The 22,969-nt window shown below is 40.4% G+C and overlaps 1 long non-coding RNA gene across 1 annotated transcript in view; it reads left to right on the plus strand.

The window, feature by feature from the left end:
- LOC118909010 (uncharacterized) overlaps positions 1–22,969 on the plus strand; it is a 57,068-nt gene that overhangs the window by 7,895 nt on the left and 26,204 nt on the right. The window contains exon 2 of the long non-coding RNA XR_005023459.2: positions 11,807–12,038. This is a non-coding gene — a long non-coding RNA (uncharacterized LOC118909010). The remainder of the gene's footprint in view (positions 1–11,806; positions 12,039–22,969) is intronic.

Below are 22,969 nucleotides of genomic sequence, written 5' to 3' on the forward strand. Positions count from 1 at the left end.
GGAGAAGTGTCTCTTCAGCTCCTCTGCCCATTTTTTAAATTGGATTATTTGCTTTTTGTTTGTTGAGGTGTGTGGGCTCTTTATATAATTTGGATGTCAACCCTTTATCAGCTATGTCATTTATGAATATATTCTCCCATACTGTAGAGTGTCTTTTTGTTCTATTGATGGTGTCCTCTGCTGTACAAAAGCTTTTCAGCTTGATATAGTCCCACTTGTTCATTTTTGCCTTTGTTTCCCTTGCCTTGGGAGATATGTTCATGAAGAAGTCGCTCATGTTTATGTCCAAGAGATTTTTGCCTATGTTTTTTTCTAAGAGTTTTATGGTTTCATGACTTACATTCAGGTTTTTGATCCATTTCGAATTTACTTTTGTGTATGGGGTTAGACAATGATCCATTTTCATTCTCTTACATGTAGCTGTCCAGTTTTGCCAACACCAACTATTGAAGAGGCTGTCATTTCCCCGTTGTATGTCCATGGCTCCTTAATCGTATATTAATTGACCATATATGTGTGGGGTAATGTCTGGAGTCTCTATTCTGTTCCATTGGTCTGTGGCTCTGCTCTTGTGCCAGTACCAAATTGTCTTGATTACTGTGGCTGTGTAGTAGAGCTTGAAGTTGGGGAGTGAGATCCCCCCAACTTTATTCTTCCTTCTCAAGATTGCTTTAGTTATTCTGGTCTTAGGTGGTTCCATATGAATTTTTGAACTATTTGTTCCAGTTTGTTAAAGAATGCTGTTAGTAATTTGATAGGGATTGCATTAAATCTGTGGATTGCTTTGGGCAGGATGGCCATTTTGACAATATTAATCCTTCCTAGCCAAGAGCATGGGATGAGTTTCCATTTGTTAGTGTCCTCTTTAATTTCTCTTAAGAGTGTCTTGTAGTTTTCAGGGTATAGGTTTTTCACTTCCTTGGTTAGGTTTATTCCTAGGTAATTTACTCTTTTTGATGCAATTGTGAATGGAATTGTTTTCCTGATTTCTCTTTCTGTTAGTTCATTGTTAGTGTATAGGAAAGCCACAGATTTCTGTGTGTTAATTTTGTATCCTGAAACTTAGCTGAATTCTGATATTAGTTCTAGTAGTTTTGGAGTGGAGTCTTTAGGGTTTTTTATGTACAATATCATGGCATCTGCAAACAGTGACAGTTTGACTTCTTCTTTACCAATTTGGATTCCTTGTATTTCTTTGTTTTGTCTAATTGCCATGGCTAGGACCTCCAGTACTATGTTGAATAACAGTGGGGAGAGTGGGCATCCCTGTCTTGTTCCCGATCTTAGAGGAAAAGCTTTCAGCTTCTTGCTGTTAAGTATGATGTTGGCTGTGGGTTTGTGATATATGTCCTTTATTATGTTGAGGTACTTGCCCTCTATACCCATTTTGTTGAGAGTTTTTATCATGAATGGATGTTGAATTTTGTCGAATGCCTTTTCAGTGTCTATGGAGATGATCATGTGATTTTTGTCCTTCTTTTTGTTGATGTGGTGGATGATGTTGATGGATTTTCAAGTGTTGTACCGTCCTTGCATCCCTGAGATGAATCCCACTTGGTCATGGTGTATGATCCTCTTGACGTACTTTATTATTTTTTTAAATTTAAAAACCCTTTTTATTTTGAAATAATTAGAGATTCACAAGAGGTTGCAAAGATAGTATGGAGAGGTTCCTTGGGACATCTTGACCCCCAATGGTTACATCTATGTAATCCTATTACAATATCAAAAAACAGGTATCTGACATTGGTATAAAGTTGTGTATAGTTCTATGTCATTTTATCACATGTGTAGTGGTTCCAGGAATCTCTTGACGTACTTTTGAATTTGGTTTGCTAATATTTTGTTGAGTATTTTTGCATCTATGTTCATCAGGGATATTGGTCTGTAATTTTCTTTTTTGGTGCCGTCTTTGCCTGGTTTTGGTATAGGGTGATACTAGCTTCATAGAATGAGTTTGGGAGTATTCCCTCCTCTTCTATTTTCTGGAAAACTTTAAGGAGAGTGGGTATTATATCTTCTCTGTATGTCTGATAAAATTCCGTGGTAAATCCATCTGGCCCGGGGGCTTTGTTCTTGGGTAAATTTTTGAGTACCGCTTCAATTTCGTTCCTGGTGATTGGTTTGTTTAGATTTTGTGTTTCTTCCTTGGTCAGTCTTGGAAAGTTGTATTTTTCTAGGAAGTTGTCCATTTCTTCTAGGTTTTCCAGCATGTTAGCATATAGGTTTTCATAGTATTCTCTAATAATTCTTTGTGTTTCTGTTGGGTCCATTGTGATGTTTCCTTTCTCGTTTCTGATTCTGTTGATGTGTGTTGATTCTCTTTTTCTCTTAATAAGTCTGGCTACAGGCTTATCTATTTTGTTTATTTTCTCAAAGAACCAGCTCTTGGTTTCATTGATTTTTTTCTATTGTTTTATTCTTCTCAATTTTATTTATTTTTTCTCTGATATTTATTATGTCCCTTCTTCCCTTGACTTTAGCCCTCATTTGTTCTTATTTTCCTAAGTTTGATAATTGTGACTTTAGACTATTCATTTGGGATTGTTTATCCTTCTTTAAATATGCCTGTATTGCTGTATACTTTCCTCTTAAAACTGCTTTCGCTGCGTCCCACAGAAGTTGGGGCTTTGTGTTGTTGTTGTCATTTGTTTCCATATATTGCTTGATCTCTTTTTTAATTTGGTTGTTGATCCATTGATTATTTAGGAGCATGTTGTTAAGCCTCCATGTGTTTGTGAGCCTTTTTGCTTTCTTTGTACAATTTATTTCTAGTTTTATACCTTTGTGGTCTGAGAAGTTGGTTGGTAGAATTTCAATCTTCTTGAATTTACTGAGGCTCTTTTTGTGGCCTAGCATGTGGTCTATTCTGGAGAATGTTCCATATGCACTTGAGAAGAATGTGTATCCTGTTGCTTTTGGGTGTAGCATTCTATAGATGTCTATTAGGTCCATCTGTTCTAGTGTGTTGTTCAGTGCCTCTGTGTCCTTACTTATTTTCTGTCTGGTGGATTTGTCCTTTGGATTGAGTGGTGTGTTGAAGTCTCCTAAAATGAATGTATTGCATTCTATTTCCTCCTTTAATTCTGTTAGTATTTGTTTCACATATGTTGATGCTCCCGTATTGGGTGCATACATACTTATAATGGTTATGTCCTCTTGTTGGACTGACCCCTTTATCATTATGTAATGTCCTTCTTTATCTCTTGTTACTCTCTTTGTTTTGAAGTCTATTTTGTCTTATACTAGAACTGCAACACCTGCTTTTTTCTCTCTGTTGTTTGCATGAAATATCTTTTCCCATCCCTTGACTTTTCGTTTATGCACGTCTTTGGGTGTGGGGTGAGTCTCTTGAAGCAGCATATAGAAGGGTCTTGCTTTTTTATCCATTCTATTACTCTGTGTCTTTTGATTGGTGCATTCAGTCCATTTACATTTAGGCTGATTATTGAAATATATGTACTTATTACCATTATAGACTTTAGATTAGTGGTTACCAAAGGTTCAAGGTTAGCTTATTTACTATATTACTGTCTTATTTAACTCACTTATTGAGCTATTATAAACACAGTCTGATGAATCTTTATTTCTCTGACTTCTTATTCCTCCTCTTCTATTCTTTATATGCTAGGTGTTTTATTTTTTACTCTTTTGTGTTTCCTTTGACTGCTTTTGTGGGTAGTTGATTTTATTTTTTACCTTTAGTTAGTATTTGGTTGGTTTGCTTTCTTTGCTGTGATTTTATTTTCTCTGGTGATATCTACTTAGCCTTAGGAGTTCTCCCATCTAGAGCAGTCCCTCTAAAATACCCTGCAGAGGTGGTTTGTGGGATGTGAATTTCCTCAACTTGTGCTTGTCTGGGAATTATTTAATTCCTCCTTCATATTTAAATGATAATCGTGCTGGATACAGTATTCTTGGTTCAAGGCCCTTCTGTTTTATTGCATTAAATATATCATGCCCTTCTCTTCTGGCCTGTAAGGTTTCTGTTGAGAAGTCTGATGGGTTTTCCTTTGCAGGTGACCTTTTTTCTCTCTCTGGCTGCCTTTTATACTCTGTCCTTGTCCTTGATGTTTTCCATTTTAATTATTATGTGTCTTGGTGTTGTCCTCCTTGGGTCCCTTCTGTTGGGAGTTCTGTGTGCTTCCGTGGTCTGAGGGACTATTTCCTCCCCCAGTTTGGGGAAGTTTTCAGCAATTATTTCTTTAAATACACTTTCTATCATTTTTCTCTGTCTTCTTCTTCTGGTACCCCTATAATACTGATATTGTTCTGTTTGGATTGGTCACATAGTTCTCTTAATATTCTTTCATTCCTAGAGATCCTTTTATCTCTCTGTGCATCAGCTTCTCTGTGTTCCTGTTCTCTTATTTCTATTCCACTAACAGCCCCTTGCACCACATACATTCTGCTTTTAAGTCCTTCCAGAGATTGTTTTACTTCTGTATTATACCTCCCAATTTTATCTGTTAGCTCTTGCATTTTTCTCTGCAGCTCCATCAGCATGGTTATGACCTTTATTTTGAATTCTTTTTCAGGAAGATTGGTTAAATCTATCTCCCCAGGTTCCCTCTCAGGGGATGTCTGGGTTATTCTTATCTGTATCAAATTCTTCTTCCTTTTCATAGCGATAGAGGTAGTCATGGGCAGTTGGCACGTGTGTCAGCTGGGAGAACAAAGTCCCTTCCTGCTTGCCTGTCACTTTCCTTTCTTGTGAGAACAGCAACCCCTAGCAGCTTGTGCTGGGCAGCTGCATGCCAATGGGGCCTCTGAGTCTGGCCCCGGCGGCTGTGGAAGAGACTCTGCGTGGCTGCTGGGGGCATGGCCAGTCTTAGGCTGCTTCTCCTCTATGGCGGGGCCACACCAGAGGGGGAATGGGCGGAAGGCTGTTAATTGCCATGAGGGGCCTCAGAGCAGCACTGCTTCCCAGGAGGTTAGGGTGCCTGGATTTCCATGGGATTCCCAGCTGCTGGGCTGAGTGTGCTGGGATGCTTCTGTCCAGCTGTGAGGCTCCTGTCCCTTTAAGACTTTCAAAAAGCACTGACTATTCTTTTGTCCCAGGGGCACTGGCTGTGGGAACCTGCTCACAGGTTTACTGTTCCGTTTCTGTAGTATCCAGCACAACATGCACTGTGTGTGTGCACTCCCAGTGAAGATGACTAGGGCTGGGTATTAAGCAGTCCTGGACTCCCACTCCCTCCCTGCTCTGACTCCTCTCCTCCTGCTGGGAACTGGGGTTGGGGTGCGCTTGGGTCCCTCCAGGTCCTGGCTTGTATCTAACCCCCTTCATGAGGTGCTGGGTTCTCGCAGGTATAGATGTAGCCTGGCTGTTGTACTGTATCTTCTGGTCTCTGTTTTAGGAATAGTTGTATTTGTTGTATTTTCAAAAATATATATGGTTTTGGGAGAAGATTTCCACTGCACTACTCATGCCGCCATCTTGGCTTCTCTCCTATCTATGGGAATTTTGGTCAAAGTTAACATCAACAGTAGCCTTGAAGGGCAAAGAGAAAAAGTGCATTTTTCATGAAAAAGCATCATGCAGCATTCTGGAAGAGAAGAGAGGTTTCCAATCTGGAGCCCATACTGCTATTACTGTTTGTTTAGGAGCACAAAGACCTTTTTCATTCATGTTGTAACTATTTTCCATACTCCAGTTCTAATAACTCACCATCTATTATGGGCAAAAGACCACGCTCTGTGGTACAGAAGGATCCATTTTCAGCCTGGCTGATTGTTTAAGCCATGCATTTTAAAAATGAAATTTTTAGTAAAAAACTTCAAACAGAAAAGTTGAGAGACTAATATAATGATTCTTCATATATCCACCAACCAGCTTCAACAATAAGCAGGCGTTTGCCCTGTTGCATCATTTATCCTTTTCTGCTGTAGTTATTGTTGCTAAATATTTTTAAGCAAATCTGAGACTTCATGTCGCTTCCTCCTAACTCACTTGCACATATCTCCATAATATGAGCGTTTTCTTCCATAACCTCAGGGTCATGATGACACCCAAGAAAAATTCAGGTATTTCCTTGGTGTCCTCCAATAGCCAGTCATATTCAAATTTCTCCATTTATTCAAATACGTCTTTTTAAAATTGGTTTGCTCAAACCAGGAACCAAATATTGCTCAAACATTAAATCAATTCAACCCAAACCAAGTTCCAGCTATCTACCTATCTACCTATCATCATCTGTTATATTGTATCATGTTACATTAGTTAAGCGTGTATATCAACATGAAATCAGGTCAGCTGTCCTGCTGTCCTTACACTCTCAAATTCTAGATTTCTCTGTTTATTTCATTATGTCATTTATGTTGATTCTTTATCACTCTATTTTCAATAAACTGAAAATTAGATCTAAAGAGCTAACAAGATTTATATTCAACTTTTTTCTCAAGCACACTTAATGTTATCAATGCTGCCACATGCCGCGTGTTCTGTGTCATCAGTAGGCACACAGTGTTGGCCATCCCATCTCTTAAGTATCCATCCTCTCTCCCAGAAAGTTAAAGATGACCCGTGGCAAATCATTTAACCATGCAGAGCTTCAGTTTTCTCCTATAAATGATGGGGATGATCATAGTACATACATCTAAAGTTTGTTGTGAATTATGTAATCTTGGCAAAGACTAGAACATGGTGCCTGGCATGCTGAAACACTTAGATGTTTACTATTTTTGTGAGTAAAGCATACAAAGTGTTTAGTACAGCACAGTGGTCTAGGAGGTACTTAATAATGTCAGGTATACTATACATTATTTTGGCTGAATAGATCAGGGGAATTTTATTGGGTAGACAGTATTTGAAGGATGAGATGAAAGGAGCATAAGACACCAACACACGAAGGCTCTGAGAAATATAAGTATCTTTTTAGGACTAGATTATAAGATGCAGGATAGCAGGAAGTTATTAATTCCTGTATTCATAGTATGTAGCTCAGTGCATGACCCTCAATAATGAGTGAGTAAAAGACCCTGCACAAACCTCAGCTTCAGACCCTTATACTGGTTCTTATTGCAGAGTCCCCTGCCCCTACCACTTGTGAAATGCATATAATAATAAAAACATTCCCCTCATTGCCAGTTCTCGACATTTGCCTGTGTGAACCCCACTGCATATGTGGCTTGGTCCCTGTGCTTTTGCATGAATGACCAATCCCTCCATGTCTATCTCATGCCCATCTCCTCTGGGAGAACTTTTCTGAGACTGTTCCACCCTATGTCATTTTCCTTTTCTCATTACCCACATCACTTGCTGTTTGCCCATAGAACCTGATGTTTATACTTTACAAATTTGTAGGTTGCCTTGATTTCTAACAATTCCCTACCCTTGCATCTTATTTTCTGCAATTAAATGTTGATCTCTTTGATGGCTGAGATGATATTTTCTTCCTTTCCAATTTCCATTCTTCTCTTCTCCAACCCCCATCCCCAGTCCAAACACCTGCCTCAGGAATAGAAACATAGAAGAACTTTATAGAAATGCTCTCTACTAATTTATCACCTTCTCATTATAATTTTCCAATGTATTTGGAAACTCCAGTCCATAGTCATCAATACATTGCCAAAAGTGAATTCATCAAATTAGGTAACACACTATTTCTTAAAACCATCATCAGTTGATTAAGCATCCATTATGTGCCAACCCTTGCATGACTTCCCGGAACAACAGAGGTGAAAATATATAATCTCTGTATGAGGCTGGCTGTGGCTCTGTGCTTGAACATCCTATGCCTATCTCCCGAACCACTTCCCACACTGCCTAATAATGGTCTGGATATGTGGCTGTGCTCCCATCGGACTGATAAGGTGCCAGAAGAAGAGATTATGTATCTTCACCTCTGTTGTTCTGGGAAGTCGTGTAGGGGTTGGCAAATAACGGATGCTTAATCAACTGATGATAGGTTTAAGAAATAGTGTGTTACCTAATTTGATGAATTCACTTTTGTCCAAAAAAAAAAGATTTTGAATGATTTTAAGACCTGACTTAGTCAACAAATTAGGATGTCTGAACCAATTATGTATGTAGGCCCAGTCCTCATGAAAATATGAAGCACATTTTTAGGAAGTAGATAAAATTAGACCTAAAATTGAAATGGAAAAAAAAATTAGAGACATTGACTACTAATGGCTTTATTGTTCTACTCAGGGACATTATGAAGCTTTCAAGCTTTTATACCTGAAGAAAAATTCTAGCAGTAGAATTTCAGACAGGAGAGAGAGAGCTATTTGGAACCATGAGGTCTCGGATACTACTTAATTCATACTAAAGAGAGAGCTCCTCCTCCCTTCTGGAAGTTCCAGTATTGCTCCTACTTTCTCACCCAGCAACCAAACAAGGCAGATTCAGTGCCTAGGAAGAATGGAAAAAGAATCCTCTGCTCATGTTGTAGATGTATTTCTTCCACTATTCAGAGTGGAGCTCACTGACCAGGTTGCCACATGTCTAGGCTGTGTTCCAAATATCTTCCCCTGAATCCTGAGCCGGGTATAAATCAGACACTCCCATGTTGGCATTCAGGAGAAGAGTTGGCATTTCAGTGTTCTAAACACTTACATCTTCTGATTCGGTAGCCCAGCCAAAAATAAAGGGAAAAGTGCTATTCAATTACCTTTACCTTTGAGCCAAAAGATGTCTTTCCATATGTTTTACTCCCCCTGACCATTGCCTGGTGTGAAAAAATAAAAACTCTCTTCAAGAGCTGGGCAAATTGGCACTGGTAATTTAATTTATACATTTAAGAAATTTATAATAATTTAAAATGTATTTAATTTTATTTAATTTTTAGGAAATAACTGTTATGTTAATTTATAAATCAGAAGCCAGAAATTCTTTGCTGCTGCAAGCCACAGCTGATTTTAGATTATTATCACCACTCATTGTTCATTGAGTTTTATCTTTCTGAATTTCCATTGATGTAGCATGATATGTTACTAAGAAAAATATTATGATTTTAATTGCATTCTGGCATCTCCACAAGTATTTCACACTGCTTAACATCTGCAGTCAACAGATGTTTAAACACAGCTCCCTCAATGACTAAAATTTGGCAAAATGTGTGATAGTTGGAACAGCTCAAAATTCTAAATATACTTCTAGGAATACGATACAGACAAATGAAGTATTACTTGTATGTGTTTTATATTAAATGCTAAAATACTATATTATACATGCCATCCCTCTGGGAGATGACAGGTTTCAGGGAAAGAACAACAGCCAGAAGACATTTCAACCCTAGCACACCGGAGCTATTCTGTAAGTGGGGCTATGTCTTACAGTCACTGTCAACTGGAGTGGGGACCCTTTTTTTAAGTGCTGCTATTAATTGTGGCTAATTCTGGAGGCTAGCAGGGGCAAAACTGTGAGGCTGACAAGTTTGTCTGCTTTCCCTGTTGGTATCCTTCTTTTCTCTGACTCAGATGTCTAGTAGCTTCCATGAAGACTGATTCTAAGATTAAGACCTCAGACTTAACTTCTAATTAATTGGTCAATCTTCAATTAATTCAGTTAAAATTCCAGTCAGATCAATGTGTGTGTATTGGGAGGGGGAGGATGATAGCCCATGTAATGTTTGACTTACTCTTGACCAGTTCATCAACAACTAACCTTGTGTGTTCTGTAAAGGCTAACATGGTCTAAAGAAATTCAAAGATAATAATGAACTTCATTTCAATCACAACTTTCAACAATCTACCCCCACTGACCCTTTCTGACAGTCGCTAACTCAAGGCTTAGCTCAGAGTTGCTTCTTTTCCTCTTGTCAAACTAAACTCCAGTGGAAACCCCATTTCTGCAGCAAGCATCTAGAAAGCTATAACAGAAAGAACAAGAAACCCATGTTATCTATCCCTGAATGGCTAAGTTCACAGTCACAGGAAATCTATTTGAGATTGTGATATTCAGAATTGAGATTCTGAGATTTAGTGTTTGAGACTTTGGTTGCTATATGAGGGCACACATCTCTGCCTGAACTTGTGATGTCATTCTGTTCCTTGTTCTACAGATAGCTTAAAATCCTACTGAGGAAACATGATTCAAACAGAGAAAATAATGGAATCATAAAAGTACATAATGGTTAACTTTTTGTGTCAACTTGGCTAGGCTATGGTGCCCAGTGGTTTGACCAAATGTCAGTCAGTCTAGGTGTTGCTGTGAAAGTATTTCTAGGTGTGGAATTAAACTCAAGATTGCAACTTCAAGTCTTATCTGAATTTACAAACTGCAGGCTTGTCCCACAAATTTTCGATTTATTAGCCCCCAAAATTGCATGACCAATTTCTTAAACTATATTGGTCTTTATAATTATAATTATATATATATATCTTTATAATTATCTTTATAATTATATATATGTATACATACAGATATAACCACCTCTTATTAGTTCTGTTTCTCCGGAGAACCCTCACTAACATAGCTATGTATGTGTAATATCTGAATTCAGAGAAGGGGACTGTGGCCAGGAGGAGGTAGAGTAAGCTTCAGAGAGGTAAATAGGATTAAATTAGTCGAAGGGCAAAGGAGGTGGCTCATCAAGAAGGGCCCCCAGCTTACACAAAGATCTGGAGATTGGATCAATGCAGCATTGGGAGGTTGTGTGTTGAAGAGCAGTAAGTTCTAAACTGGATGGATTGGTGGGATCCAAGGACTTAAGCATAGAAAAGAGCTTCTCTTTTCTTCCACGTAGGGGGCTCAGAAGGAATTACTACCTTTTTCAAAACGGAGTCATGTTTCCTGTAGCACTCTGCCCGCAGAGTCCACTGCAGACTGCCTGCAGCTCTCACAGTCATCATATCCTCTCTCCTTCCTACTCACTCTGAGAGGTGTTTTCCTAAGAGGAAAACCCTCCATAGAAACTTTAAAAGTACCCCATCAAGAAAATCTGGAGAATAAATGAGCATGAAAGTAAATTCACAACTGGACAAACACCGAGGGGAGTACTTGAGTCAGGAGATAAATGAAGAGGTGGTAGGGTGAAGGTTCCTTTCAGTAGTGAAATTCAGAGTCCAGGAGAATCAGAAATTCAGGACCCAGGGGAGTGAACACTCCTATTGGTTTAAGTGTCACAGACCATTTGCGCAAGTGGATCTACCAAGTAACGTTTAGACCAATACCCAGGACCTGTGTCTCAGGGTCAGAAATGGGGCTTATGCAATTGACTGTCCTTTTAGAGAGGTTACCACCAGATAAGAGGGTGGGATAAATTAAAGAACATTAAGAATAGGTTTATCAGGAAAATACTTGGGCGTGGGGAGGCAAAAAAAAAGAAAAATCAAAACTAACCATAATCCTACCGCTTGGAAATTACATGATGTAGAAAGTGAAGTTCTTTCTATTAACCAGGAGTGAAAGTGAATCTTATTTTACAAACTCAGATGTGCAAGAAACAGCACTTTATTTTACATCAATTAAATACAATTTTGAGCCTACAACCATTCACTTCATCCTATCAGATTATTAGAAATTCAGTCTCAGCCATTGTTGTCACTCTCAGGGTTGGGCAAGGGCCCTGAGGTTTTATGTAGCACCAAGTCCTAGGGAGGTCTTTTCAGCCATTGAATTGAGTCTATAATTTTTTCTGTTGAGGTGTCTGTGATCTTAGACCGCATGATCTCTTCCAGTCCTGCCTGCTCTGCTGCCTCTCTTAAAGCTGGAACAATCTTTGGTGAGGCCTTAGAATTCCCAGCTTCCCTAGGCAAGCCCATCTGAGGTTCCTGCTCCTGGGAGTGCTCCAGGACTTACCAATTTCTATTCCATTTCCATTTCAAAGGCCTTCCCTTTTCTTTCCTCCTCTTCCAGGGTACCAAGTTTAATCTCATCAATGGGTTTGGTTTTACAAAATTCGGGACCAGGATCAGAAGTGTCTTGCAGACAACTTTGGCTTCTGGCCCTGTGACAAAAAACTCCCTTTTGGCAAGAGGCCACAGAAAGGCCTGACCATCTGTTTAGAGGAAGAAAGGAAGAAACACAGGGAGGAGAAACGCAAGTTAATATTCCCCAAATTAAACCACCACATACTGGCGACAGTTTGGTGAGTATCTTTCCAGAATGTTCTTGTGCTTACAAAGCAAAATATGTATTTATACACAAGCTTTTCTTTTTTAAACAAATAGGGGCTCAGACTTTACATATGCGGTTGCAACTTACTTTTTTTTTTCATTTTGTATAGCATGGGTATCTTTCTAGATTAACCTTTTATTCAATGACATTGGGTTTTGCTCCAGTGATGGATACTCATGCTGTTTCTACTGTTTCGTTCTTACAAACAATGGTATATTGTGTACATATATACATGTCTTTGTGTTCTTATTTTTCTATCATTGTTTCCTAGATGTGAACTGGTGGTTCATGAATCTTAAACACGCAAGTTTATTTGCAAACAGCAGCATAATTTGCTGCTTCCTGCACTATGTGCTCTGGCTAGCCCTGGTGAGTTGGTTACCACAATCTGGTTTTTGAGAAAGAGCCCCCAAATGAATTTCTCAAGACCCTAATATTTATGTTTCATAAAGGTAGTGCAGTTGCTACAAAAAGGATTCCAAACAGCTCTTTAGTTTGCCTCAGTGAATAGGACTGTAACTGTTAGTGTTCCAGCAACAAGAACCTGAACTTTGCAACTGACCTGCTAAGTGCATCAGCAGGTCACTTCTCACTCTGGGTCTCAGGTGCAAAATGCAGATGGGACAAACAGATGCTCTCCCAGGGACTTTCTGCAATGATAGCACACACATCATATGTTCTCTGAGTTCATGAGCACACACTGTCCTAGGGTAGTAACCAGCAGCCATGTATGGAGATAAGGCAGAATTTTGGTTGTATTGACTCTGCTATGCCTCTTCAGGCTCCTACTTTATATTTTAGCAATGTTAAATTTGTATTTGCTTATCTTTCCCAAGAAGGAAAGAATTCAAGGTTAAGGAGCTTATATTGGGGAGGTACAGGGTATAGGGAAGGTACATAAGGCATATACCGAAGAAGGGTGTAGGGAAGTAATGCAGTGATGCAGTGGCTGATATGTGGATATGGGGTGTGTTATCAAACTGTCACCATGGATGTCTGGAGATTAATTCTGAAAGGAAATGCTGAGAAACCATAAAACATATACCCCAGAGATATCTTACCTGTTGTAGAGCAAGGGCGCAGGGCTGTTCATACACCAACTCCCATCAGCACACCTTAGCGTGCTAATTACCAGCACACCCAGCCTGCCCTGCAAGAAGAGTTCTCTGGACTGCACCTGCAGGATGTGGGCATAGCATCAAACAACTCCCACAGTTCCCCTTTACATCCCATACTGTTTAATTTGCCTGTACCTTTACAGAGTCCTTCCACCTTTCTCTTTCTGATGAACTTGTAATCCTCAGCTTCCTGACACCTGTGTGACTTTGGGCAAGTTTCTTTAGCTTTCTGTGTTTTAGTGTCTTAGTTTTTTTTACAATAGCATCATGATAATCCTTATCTCATTAAACAGTTGATCAGATTAAATACTAATAGATGGAAAACACTTAGAGCATTACCTACCACATAATACTTCTGCAATAAATATCAGCTATTATTTTTATTATCCTTAAATCTCTACTTCATGTGAGAGGTCCTTAAAAGAAACCAGCCCAGAGACCTCTGGCAGGGTTAAGGACTCAGACCCCATCTTCATGCATTACAGCAACATACAAGTTTGTCTTTTCCTACGTACAGTAAGTTCCAGGCAGTCACCACTCTAGCTTTCTTAGGTCCGCATCCCCTACAACTAGTGCATTGGATTACTTAGCCTGCCTTTTGGTAAACAGGTAGCAAACAGAGTCTCTGATTTTACTGATTCACAGATAAACCCTTTTGCTTTGAAACTCAGTCTGAGTAAGATGTAAATTTCATCAAACTGTAGTAATATGCTTCCTTTATTCTAACACACACACTCCCACGACTACCCCTTGAAATATACACACATACACATGCACACACAAACACATGCAACAAGCTTTTTAATGGTCCTGAAATCAGATTCAGTTCCTCTTAACATTGAAATATTTTATAACCTCTATCCGCTTTTTCTTTTTTTTTCTTCACAAAGTAAGCAAATATTAAATAAATGGTGGGCTCTGCTATTAAAATTGACAATATATGCTTTCGATCCTAAAGTGAAAGATGACTTGAAAGCAGTTCTCAGTTTTTCTTGGAGAAGAAAGCAGTTCTCTGGAGTGTCTCACCGTGCTGTGGATCTCATTTCCCTGATATTTTTCCAGAAGCTAATTCTGCCAAGTTTTGCCGAGTACCAGTCTCAAATTGGTGGGATCCTAAGAATGGAAAGGGACAGAAGTGCTATGTTGAAGTTATGCAGAACAAAGGTCTGAGGGTCAGGATGGAGAAGCCCAATCAGATGCCAGGATCAAGGAGAAAACAAAATGGAGAACGGGGGAAAAGTTCAGGAAAGGGGTAAGAGCAGCAAGAAAGTGGGAGGTTCAGAGCCCAGTGTGGAGGTGCAGACCAGCCAGGTAGTCGTCTGCGTCTGATGGCAGCTGCACAGTGTGTGAGTTATGTGGCCTGGGATGGATGCAGCCCCCAAACCAAGATCCTGGTCAGAGGGGCACTGACCATAGTGGCCCTGGTCCTGGGCATCAGATTGTGAAACTGGGCTGGGCGAGGAAAAGGCATCAAGAGTGAATTGAGGGCCTTGGGAGGGGTTAGTCAGGTATTAAACATTGCCTGATTCAATTTTGGTGGAAGAGAAAAATAACCCTGGTTAGAAAAACTTAGAAAATTGGCTTGCTAATGTCACTAACCAGAAAAAGAACTTTGTGGGGAAAAAAATCAAAGCAAACATGAATTGGAGTCCTAGTTCCTTGACTTAATACCTGGAAGACTTAGGACAAGCAGTTTGGACAAGCATCCTCTGTGTACTTGAGTTTTCATCATGAAATGCAGACAATAGCCCTGGGCTGTTGTGAGGAATCAGTGAAATAAGAAGATAATGACAATGATGATCAGTTGAATATGAAATATGTACCAGGCCCAGTACCAGGGACTTTCGTGGTTTTTGAACTTTGTGTTGTTTCTTGTAATAAACCTACAAGACAGGTACACCATCATTCTTATTGTACAGATGCAAGTTAAGTCTACATGGGTTTAATAACTTGTACCATGTCCTGTAGCTGGAGCATATATATATCCATCATGCATGGAACACAGTATGTATTTAACGCATGTGAATTCTCTTTTCACTCTGCCTGCAATGCTAGCCATAGATGATTTTTAAATTGTCTGATTATTGAAGATAAAGCCCTTGGAAGCGTGTTCCCTCTCTGTTGGGCTAGGATCTAACTATTGTCATGTTCTTTGTGAATTTGTCTCTTCTCAATCTACCGAGGACACGGCGTTATTGAAACGTGATGACCTCTGCTGCCCGTGTGTCTCAGGGGGCCTCCCTCTGCATTTGTTGGTAGCTGTCTATTTCAGTGACAGTGCCTCCTCTACCTGATTCCCGAGATGATGTGTTTCCCAAGATGATGTGTTTCCCATTTGAGCTTCAGCAGCCTGAGAGATAATGTCAAAATCAATTGATCCCCTGTCAGGCTTTGTAAAAACAATCCCTCAGCTTTGCATAAAGGATAATCTCTACTGCTGCATTCTCCCAGGAGAGGTGGAGCTACTCAGAAGAGAACCAGGGTATTAGAACACTTCCTAGACTGTGAAATCTCTTGCATGGTGGGTTTCAGCCTCACAGCACCTGAGTCCCGGTGTAGGAACATGGGAGTCATGGAGGTGTCATTCCCTGGGACCTCCGGGAGCTGCAGGTGGGACATGGGAACCCTTGGTTCAACGTGGGTAACCCAGAGCCCCTTTACAGAGCCTCAGGCACTACCTTCCCTTCTCCCTCAGTCACAACCAATTCAGTTTTTTAATAAACACATTATAAAGCAAATCCACAGCAGGTTGCACCCAGTCCATGGCTGCTGGCTTGCTTTGAGAGAAGAGGTAACCATGGGATCCTAGCCTAAATCTTGCCTCCGAAACCAGTTCAAACCATGTAAGATGTTACTGGGTCCTCCCCCACTCCCTTAGGCTCTCTGTCTGGTCCTCTGGGCATTTGAGTTTTGAAAGAGGGAATAGGAAGGACAATAAAATGGCATTGAAAGAGAGTCCTAGTTCTTAACAGAAAAAGTAAAAGATACTTTATAACCATGGTCTTTAAACGTTGTTATCCCAGTTTGACAGAAAGAGAAACTGGAGTCTGGAGAGGTTTATTAACATGCTCAACATCACACATTTGGTAAGTGGTAGAACCACAATTTGAAGTTGGGGCTCCAGGTTCCCAGTGTGCAACCACAAAATCCCCCCATCTTTCCATCACAATAGCCTCACCTGGAGTCCTCTTCCTCCTTGTGAATAGGATACCCCACATTCCTGAATCCCCAGGGCACCTGAGGCCCTGTTAGACCTTCAGAGTTAATATTATACCAGTCACCATACTTGATACCAAGAAAATCCAAGTGGAGTCTTGCTTTTCTCCTCCCCAAGCAGGCATTCTCTCTGCAGCCCTAATGAGAATGCAGGAAGTGCATTCCAAGTAGAAGAGAAACTGCTTTGTGTATCACTGACCTAACCATTTACGTTAAGGTTGAGAGGTTCAGGTTAAGAGGTTGGACGATTTTCAGTCCCACAACTCAGCAGCCATCTGCACTTTACATCACTGACCTGAATTTTCCGCCTCATTAAATTTTTTTCAGGTCATCTGTTCCCAATCTTTGTGGTCACTGGAGTGCAGATTTATGTCCCAGGAGTTATTGCCATTTCCAACCTGTGCTTCACTGCTCCCACCTCCCCACCACCCTCAGTTGCTGCTACCAGCACTTTCAGTATTATTTTTAAAATCTTCCCTCTTTCAAGTACTTCCAAGAGCCCGCAGGAGCTGTGTGTGTCTCCAACATTTGTCCTGTGGCTTTCAACATGGCAACTGCCTTGTTCTGGCAAAGCCCATGGTGAGCCACTTTTGCTGGGTGCCACTGCCAGGAGGTGTCACGGCCATACAGGCTTCCATGCAGTCGTTTGTAGAACAAATGCTTCTCTCCCGTGTGTTGTGTTTGGTGTGGCTACCAAACTGCTGGTAGCCTCCATGTTTTTTAGAGCCTTAGCTTGGCTGGGTTTTATCGCAGCACCCCTGCCTCCACAGGACGCTTACTTTGCTGATGCAAGAGATATCATGGCAAACGGGATCAGGAGGTATGATCCGCAGCTAGGGTTGGTTTGTCCCTCTCCTTTGGTGACTGAGACTTCGTTACTGCACCTCTACTGTCTTTCTAATGCCTTCTTCCCTTAGACTGAGTTTTCTGTGCAAACCCTTACTATCTTGCTTACGTGAGCCATACTAGATCTCAGTGATGGATGTCACTCAGGGTCCAGTTGGGACCCCTGAAATCTTAGGTGGAAATATTTTTTATCTTGTGTCTTTAAAGCCCCAATCATCTGAAATAGGCTTATTACACAGCTACAATCAGGACACAGGTTGGCTTAAGTGTTCCTCTGGGTGCTTGGGTATGCAGCGTCAGTGTCCTCTTTCCTAAAGAAGCAAGCCTCATGACTCAAAGGAGATTTGGGGTTTGGACTTCTGCATGGTATGGGCTGAGTAACAGGGCTACAGTCACTGCAGCAATGGGTAGGGGTCCCTAAGCCAACTTAAGTGACAACATGGAAGTAGAACCCAAGGACAGGGTGATAGCTGGTTCCTCGGAAAGGACTGTAGCAGTAAACTCTTTCTACTGCCTTCCTCTGTAGTCTGGTTTCATCCTTTCTCAGACTGTCTATCTTTGCCTTCTCAGTTCACAGGATGGCATATGGCCATCCCATAATTCTCAGGTTGACACATAATAGTTCCAGAAATATGCAAAACTTGTCATGTCTTTCCCAGTTCCAATTTCAAGTACCCAGAGGGGAGAATGGATTTTTTCCACTTAGATCAGCATTCACCTCTGATCCAATCAGCTCCACCCAGTCCATTATGTCTGCCTCTATGGGGCAAACACAGTCCACAGAGAAGGTCAACATGAGCTGGACAGCTTCAAACATGTTCATTACATTTGCTTGTACCTTTCTGGGAAGGTGTTGATGAGGTGAAGCATGGTACTCAAGAGATGCAGTGAGGTCTAGCAAACAATCTTGGTAACTAATAGTTACCAAACATTTTCTATGTGCCAGATGTTGTACTGAGTGTGTCACAGAAATCATCTCACCTAATATATACAATAAGATCTTATCAGTGGTTATTATTAGCTTCATTTCACACTAAGGATGCCAGGCTTAGGGAGCTGACTGGCCTAAGATCCCCAGGGAAAGCAGAGCTCAAACCAAAACTCATTTTCTGATCACTTTATTTAGAGTAAGGCATGCCTGGTTTCAAATCTTGAGGTTGCTACTAGCTATGTGATTCAGGGCTAATTGCTCTGAATCCTGGTTTCCTCATCTGTAAATGGAGATAAAAATATCTTTTCAATTCAGAATGTTTGATCTAGGCAACTAAAGACCATCATTCTTTTCCAACATGTATCTGGGCTTTTCTGCCTTACCCACACACACCTGTTCTTACTCTTTCTAACAAACCAAAACCTCCAGAGCTCTCCAGCCACTGCCTGATCACCAGGAAACCTCAGGTGAATAGTTTAAAAAGTGACAAAAGAGCAGGACTTGGAGGCAGAAGATCTAGAGTTTAATCTTGTGTCAGCAGTACACTAATTTCTTGACCTACGGTACTTCTTTTCATAGTTGCCCCATCTGTACATAAAGGATAGTAGAGTACTGCAAAGATGTGGAGGTGTGGGTGGTGGTGGCATGTGTTCTAAAGGTTAAATGAAGAAATGCATGTGAAATGTTCTAGAAACTCTTAAGGCAGCACACACTTGGAAGGGATTATTATTATTAAGGCAGAAAAATCCTAGAATGAACTTTTGGCCTATTGCCTGGTTTCCAGGCTGTTTAGGCAGGCCCTTGTTTGCACAGTACTTTCATACTTTTAATTTGTAGCTGCATATGTTTGCATGTCTTACTTTTAGGTGGCATGAGTCTTGAGTTTAGGGTGTGTCTTTCAAGTTTCTTTACAGGGCTTAGAAATGATAGATACCTAAGAAATGCTAGATATACAGATGGAATTCAGACTTTCTATGCTTCTGTCTTTCATGTTTTTGTTGTAGTGTTTTTCAATCATCTGGGGACCTTTTAATGATAAGGGTGAAAGCATTTGAAAATCTCAAATAGCCTTGTATAAATGCAAAGGTATTATTAAATTTACAGGAGGCACTATTACTACTAACACCACGCAAATTTATAGTTAGTGATGGAAATAATAACTCTATAAGAAAAAATGCTTTTCTTCCTATTTTCTGCTTTGTTTTGGCAAATACATCCTACATTTCTATTTCCTGTGTGCCTTAAGGCTTATACTGAGCTATCAAAAGAAAGCAACATATAACAACATGGAATCACGAAATGCTAGATCTTGAAGATCCTTTTGTTCAGCCCATTGCTTTACAAATGAGAAGACTAAGTCTAAGAGACATGACGTGATTTGCCTAAGGTCACACAGCACGATAGTAATCTTTTTATGTCATTACTCTTCCTCAGAAATATTTTGATGTCTTCAGTATTGTTGATATTTACTTGGAAAAAGAACAATTGTTAAAATGAAATCTTTTCTGCCAAGGGCCAATGCCATGCATTGTAAGCTAACTGATGGAGATGGTAGAAATGGGGCAGTGGATGGAAACCAGAAAAGGCCTGTGGGCACACCACTTGCTTGTTGGTTCACTACAAACTCACCATTCAAGTAGCTAATTTCTTCAAATTAAATATCCAGTTACCCCCTTCAAATAATTATTTCTTGAGCATCTACCTTAGTCCAACAGTGTGCTAAATTCTATAAAGAAATCAATTTTAGTCACAGACAAAAAAAGATAACACATACAGAACAGAGGCAATATAGCACAGTGGCCAAGAGCATGGACCATGGAGCCAGCCTAGCTATTTACTAGCTATGTGACTTTGAGCAAGATCCTTAAACAGTTTGTGCCTCAGATTCCTCATCTGTAAAGTGGGGCTTAATAACAGTTGCTGGGAGGTTCCCGAGTGTAGTACATGTCAGGTCCTTACAGTGTCTGACTTGAGGTAGGTGTTAAATTAAGTGTTCTTTCATATATTATCTCATTGAGTCTCCTGGCAACTTATGAAGTAGGTGCTGCTTACCTTTCTTAGAGGAGTAAACTGAAGCTGAGAGGTCAGTTAACCCCTTCCAGATCACCCAGAAACCAGTGTCAGAGCCTGGTTTCAAACCCAGGTCTTTCTAACAGGCAGGTCCAGCCTCATACCCTCTGTGTTACCCTCAGAAACAAATCCTGCTCTCAGGGAAGTTGTATTCTAGAAGCATTTTTACAGTGCTGAAAACACTAAGTGCCACCAGAGATAGGAGTAAAGTGAGGTGGAGGTTTCGGGATACGGCCTGGGGCAGATGGTTTCTAGCTTGGGAAATAAGGAGAAGCTTCCAGGAGGAAGTGGCATTTGAAATAGGTCTTGAAGGACTCACATATGCAGAAGCAGGACTGAGCAAGGACTAGCAAAGGGCCAGGGGTGGGAATGGCAAAGCATAGATGGAGAATTGGCAAGTGGATGTTTCAATAAAAGTGTATCCTGGGGTATGTTCAGGAAGGCAGGGAGGGTTGAGTCCTGAGAACTCAGGTGAAACCTCAATGGCAAAAGAACCAAAATGAAAAAATAAGACCTAAGACTTTGAGACACGGTGATTATCAGGAAGAACTGACAAAATATGGGCTTATTTATCTAGTTAGCTCTCTTCTGAAAAAGTCACATCAGTTTACAGGAAAAAAAAAGAATTTTTCTTTTAGCCACTAAGAGAGCTGATTTTGCAAACAACATAGTTGTTCATTTGAGGAGCTGTCTTTCTGAAATGTGATATAATCTCCATATGTTGGGAAGGAATTCAGTTTGGAGATGCAGGGAAGTCAGAGTGAAAGGTAAGGAAGGAATTCATTAAAGCAAGAATAGCAGGAAATGGCAGCTGCCTTGCAAGCAGCAGAGAGCAAGAAAGAACAGAAGGAGGAAAGGGAAGCTCATTGAACTCCTGCTCAGCATGGGGCAGATCCCTTGCCAACTCCTGAAAGCCAGGGTCACTTGGCACTCAAAGTCTACTTGAATCTGCATGGCATGGGAATTAAGTACCTATCACCCCAGGCTTTGGGGGAGTCACAGAGCAGTGGAGGGAGTGAGATTATGTTCTGAGAACTTCCAAGAGGAAAAGAAAGGAGATTTTCAGACAGGCTACTAAAGAGCATGATTGTACAGCTGCAGCCCTGTCTGGGTCACCAAGCAAGGGAAACTTGTAAGCCCAAATCAGAGCTCTCAGTAGCCCCTCCCTACTTATCTGAAGTAGAGCAGAGACAGAGTGAAGGCTTGTGCTTAAGTCTAAAAAATAGAATGAAATAGCAAAGTAACAAAGATGCTTACCACTGGGAAGAGCACAGAGACAAAATGTAGTAAGTTGAGCAATAAGAAGTCTTTTTTTAAGGCAAAAAAGTACACCCTCGAAGAAAGGGGAGTGTGGGAAACCTCAGAAAGGAGGCACACTTAAGGGTTTAGGGTTTGGGGTTTTATAGGGCTTTTTGGAAGGGGTCAGCATAAGGTAATATGTATACAGGTAATTCATAATTCCTTTGAAGTCTTGTTTTAAGAATAGGGTTATTTAGATGACTGTGTTGGTCTGGATCTGGGCATTCTTTATCCACATAGTTTCATTTACGCTTTGGAGGTCTATCTCCTGTCCTGGTTACAAAGTTACTTTATTGATTAAGGGGCTGGAAGAAGAGGAAGAACAGCATATTGATTAAATTAAATAGTAAGCTGGGCCTTTTTTCAGGCTAAGTAGACTTTACAATGGCATGACCCTTGTCCCATTTCCCTGCTATGCTTCATGGGGTAAGGCAGAGACATCCTTGACTGACAATCTTTGGCCTTGGGGGCCTGATCTAATTGGTACAATGAAGACATGGGCTGCACTCTGATGTTTTTCTTTATCTGGGGAATTGTTTTCATTCTGGGGAATACCCAGACATTCTAAGTCACTCCTGGCCTTTGAAACTTTGACTAATTAATTAACTGTGTGAGTCCTTTCTGGCTCTCTGATTTTATCTGGTTAACTCTTTGAGTCCCTTTTAGTGGGCTTTAGACTTTATTGTCTCTCCACCCTGCTCACGTCCGTCTTTCTGCCTAACACATATCTAAATTAAAATGCAATTGTAGTGGAATATTATTCAGCCATAAGAAGAAAACAAATCTTACCATTTGCAACAACATGGATGGAGCTAGAGGGTATTATGCTCAGTGAAATAAACCAAGCAGAGAAAGAGAAATACCAAATGATTTCACTCATCTGTGGAGTATAAGAACAAAGGAAAAACTGAAGGAACAAAATAGCAGCAGAATCACAGAACCCAAGAATGGACTAACAGGTACCAAAGGGAAAGGGACTGGGGAGGATGGGTGGGTAGGGAGGGATAAGGGGGGGAAAGAAGAAAGGAAAGGGGGTATTATGATTAGCATACATAATGTGTTGGGTGGGAGAAAGGGGAGGGCTGTACAACACAGAGAAGACAAGTAGTGATTATAGAACATTTTGTTATGCTGATGGACAGTGACTATAAGGGGGTTTGTGGGGGGGACCTGGTATAGGGGAGAGACTAGTAAACATAATGTTCTTCATGTGATTGTAGATTAATGATAACAAAAGAAAAAAAAAGGGAGGGATTACTCCCTGATAGGATAAAACTAACTGCAAATCACTGATTAATGCATGCTTTAAATATCCTTAATTTTGATCATTTAAAGGGTGTCAGATGATCAGCTATGGAAGTACATTTTTCTGATAATATTCCTTTCTCTTAAAAAAAAAGCAGTTCCTCTGTGGTGATCTCC

The sequence above is a fragment of the Manis pentadactyla genome, chromosome 9, assembly GCF_030020395.1.
Source record: "Manis pentadactyla isolate mManPen7 chromosome 9, mManPen7.hap1, whole genome shotgun sequence".
Classification (NCBI taxonomy): Eukaryota; Metazoa; Chordata; class Mammalia; order Pholidota; family Manidae; genus Manis; species Manis pentadactyla.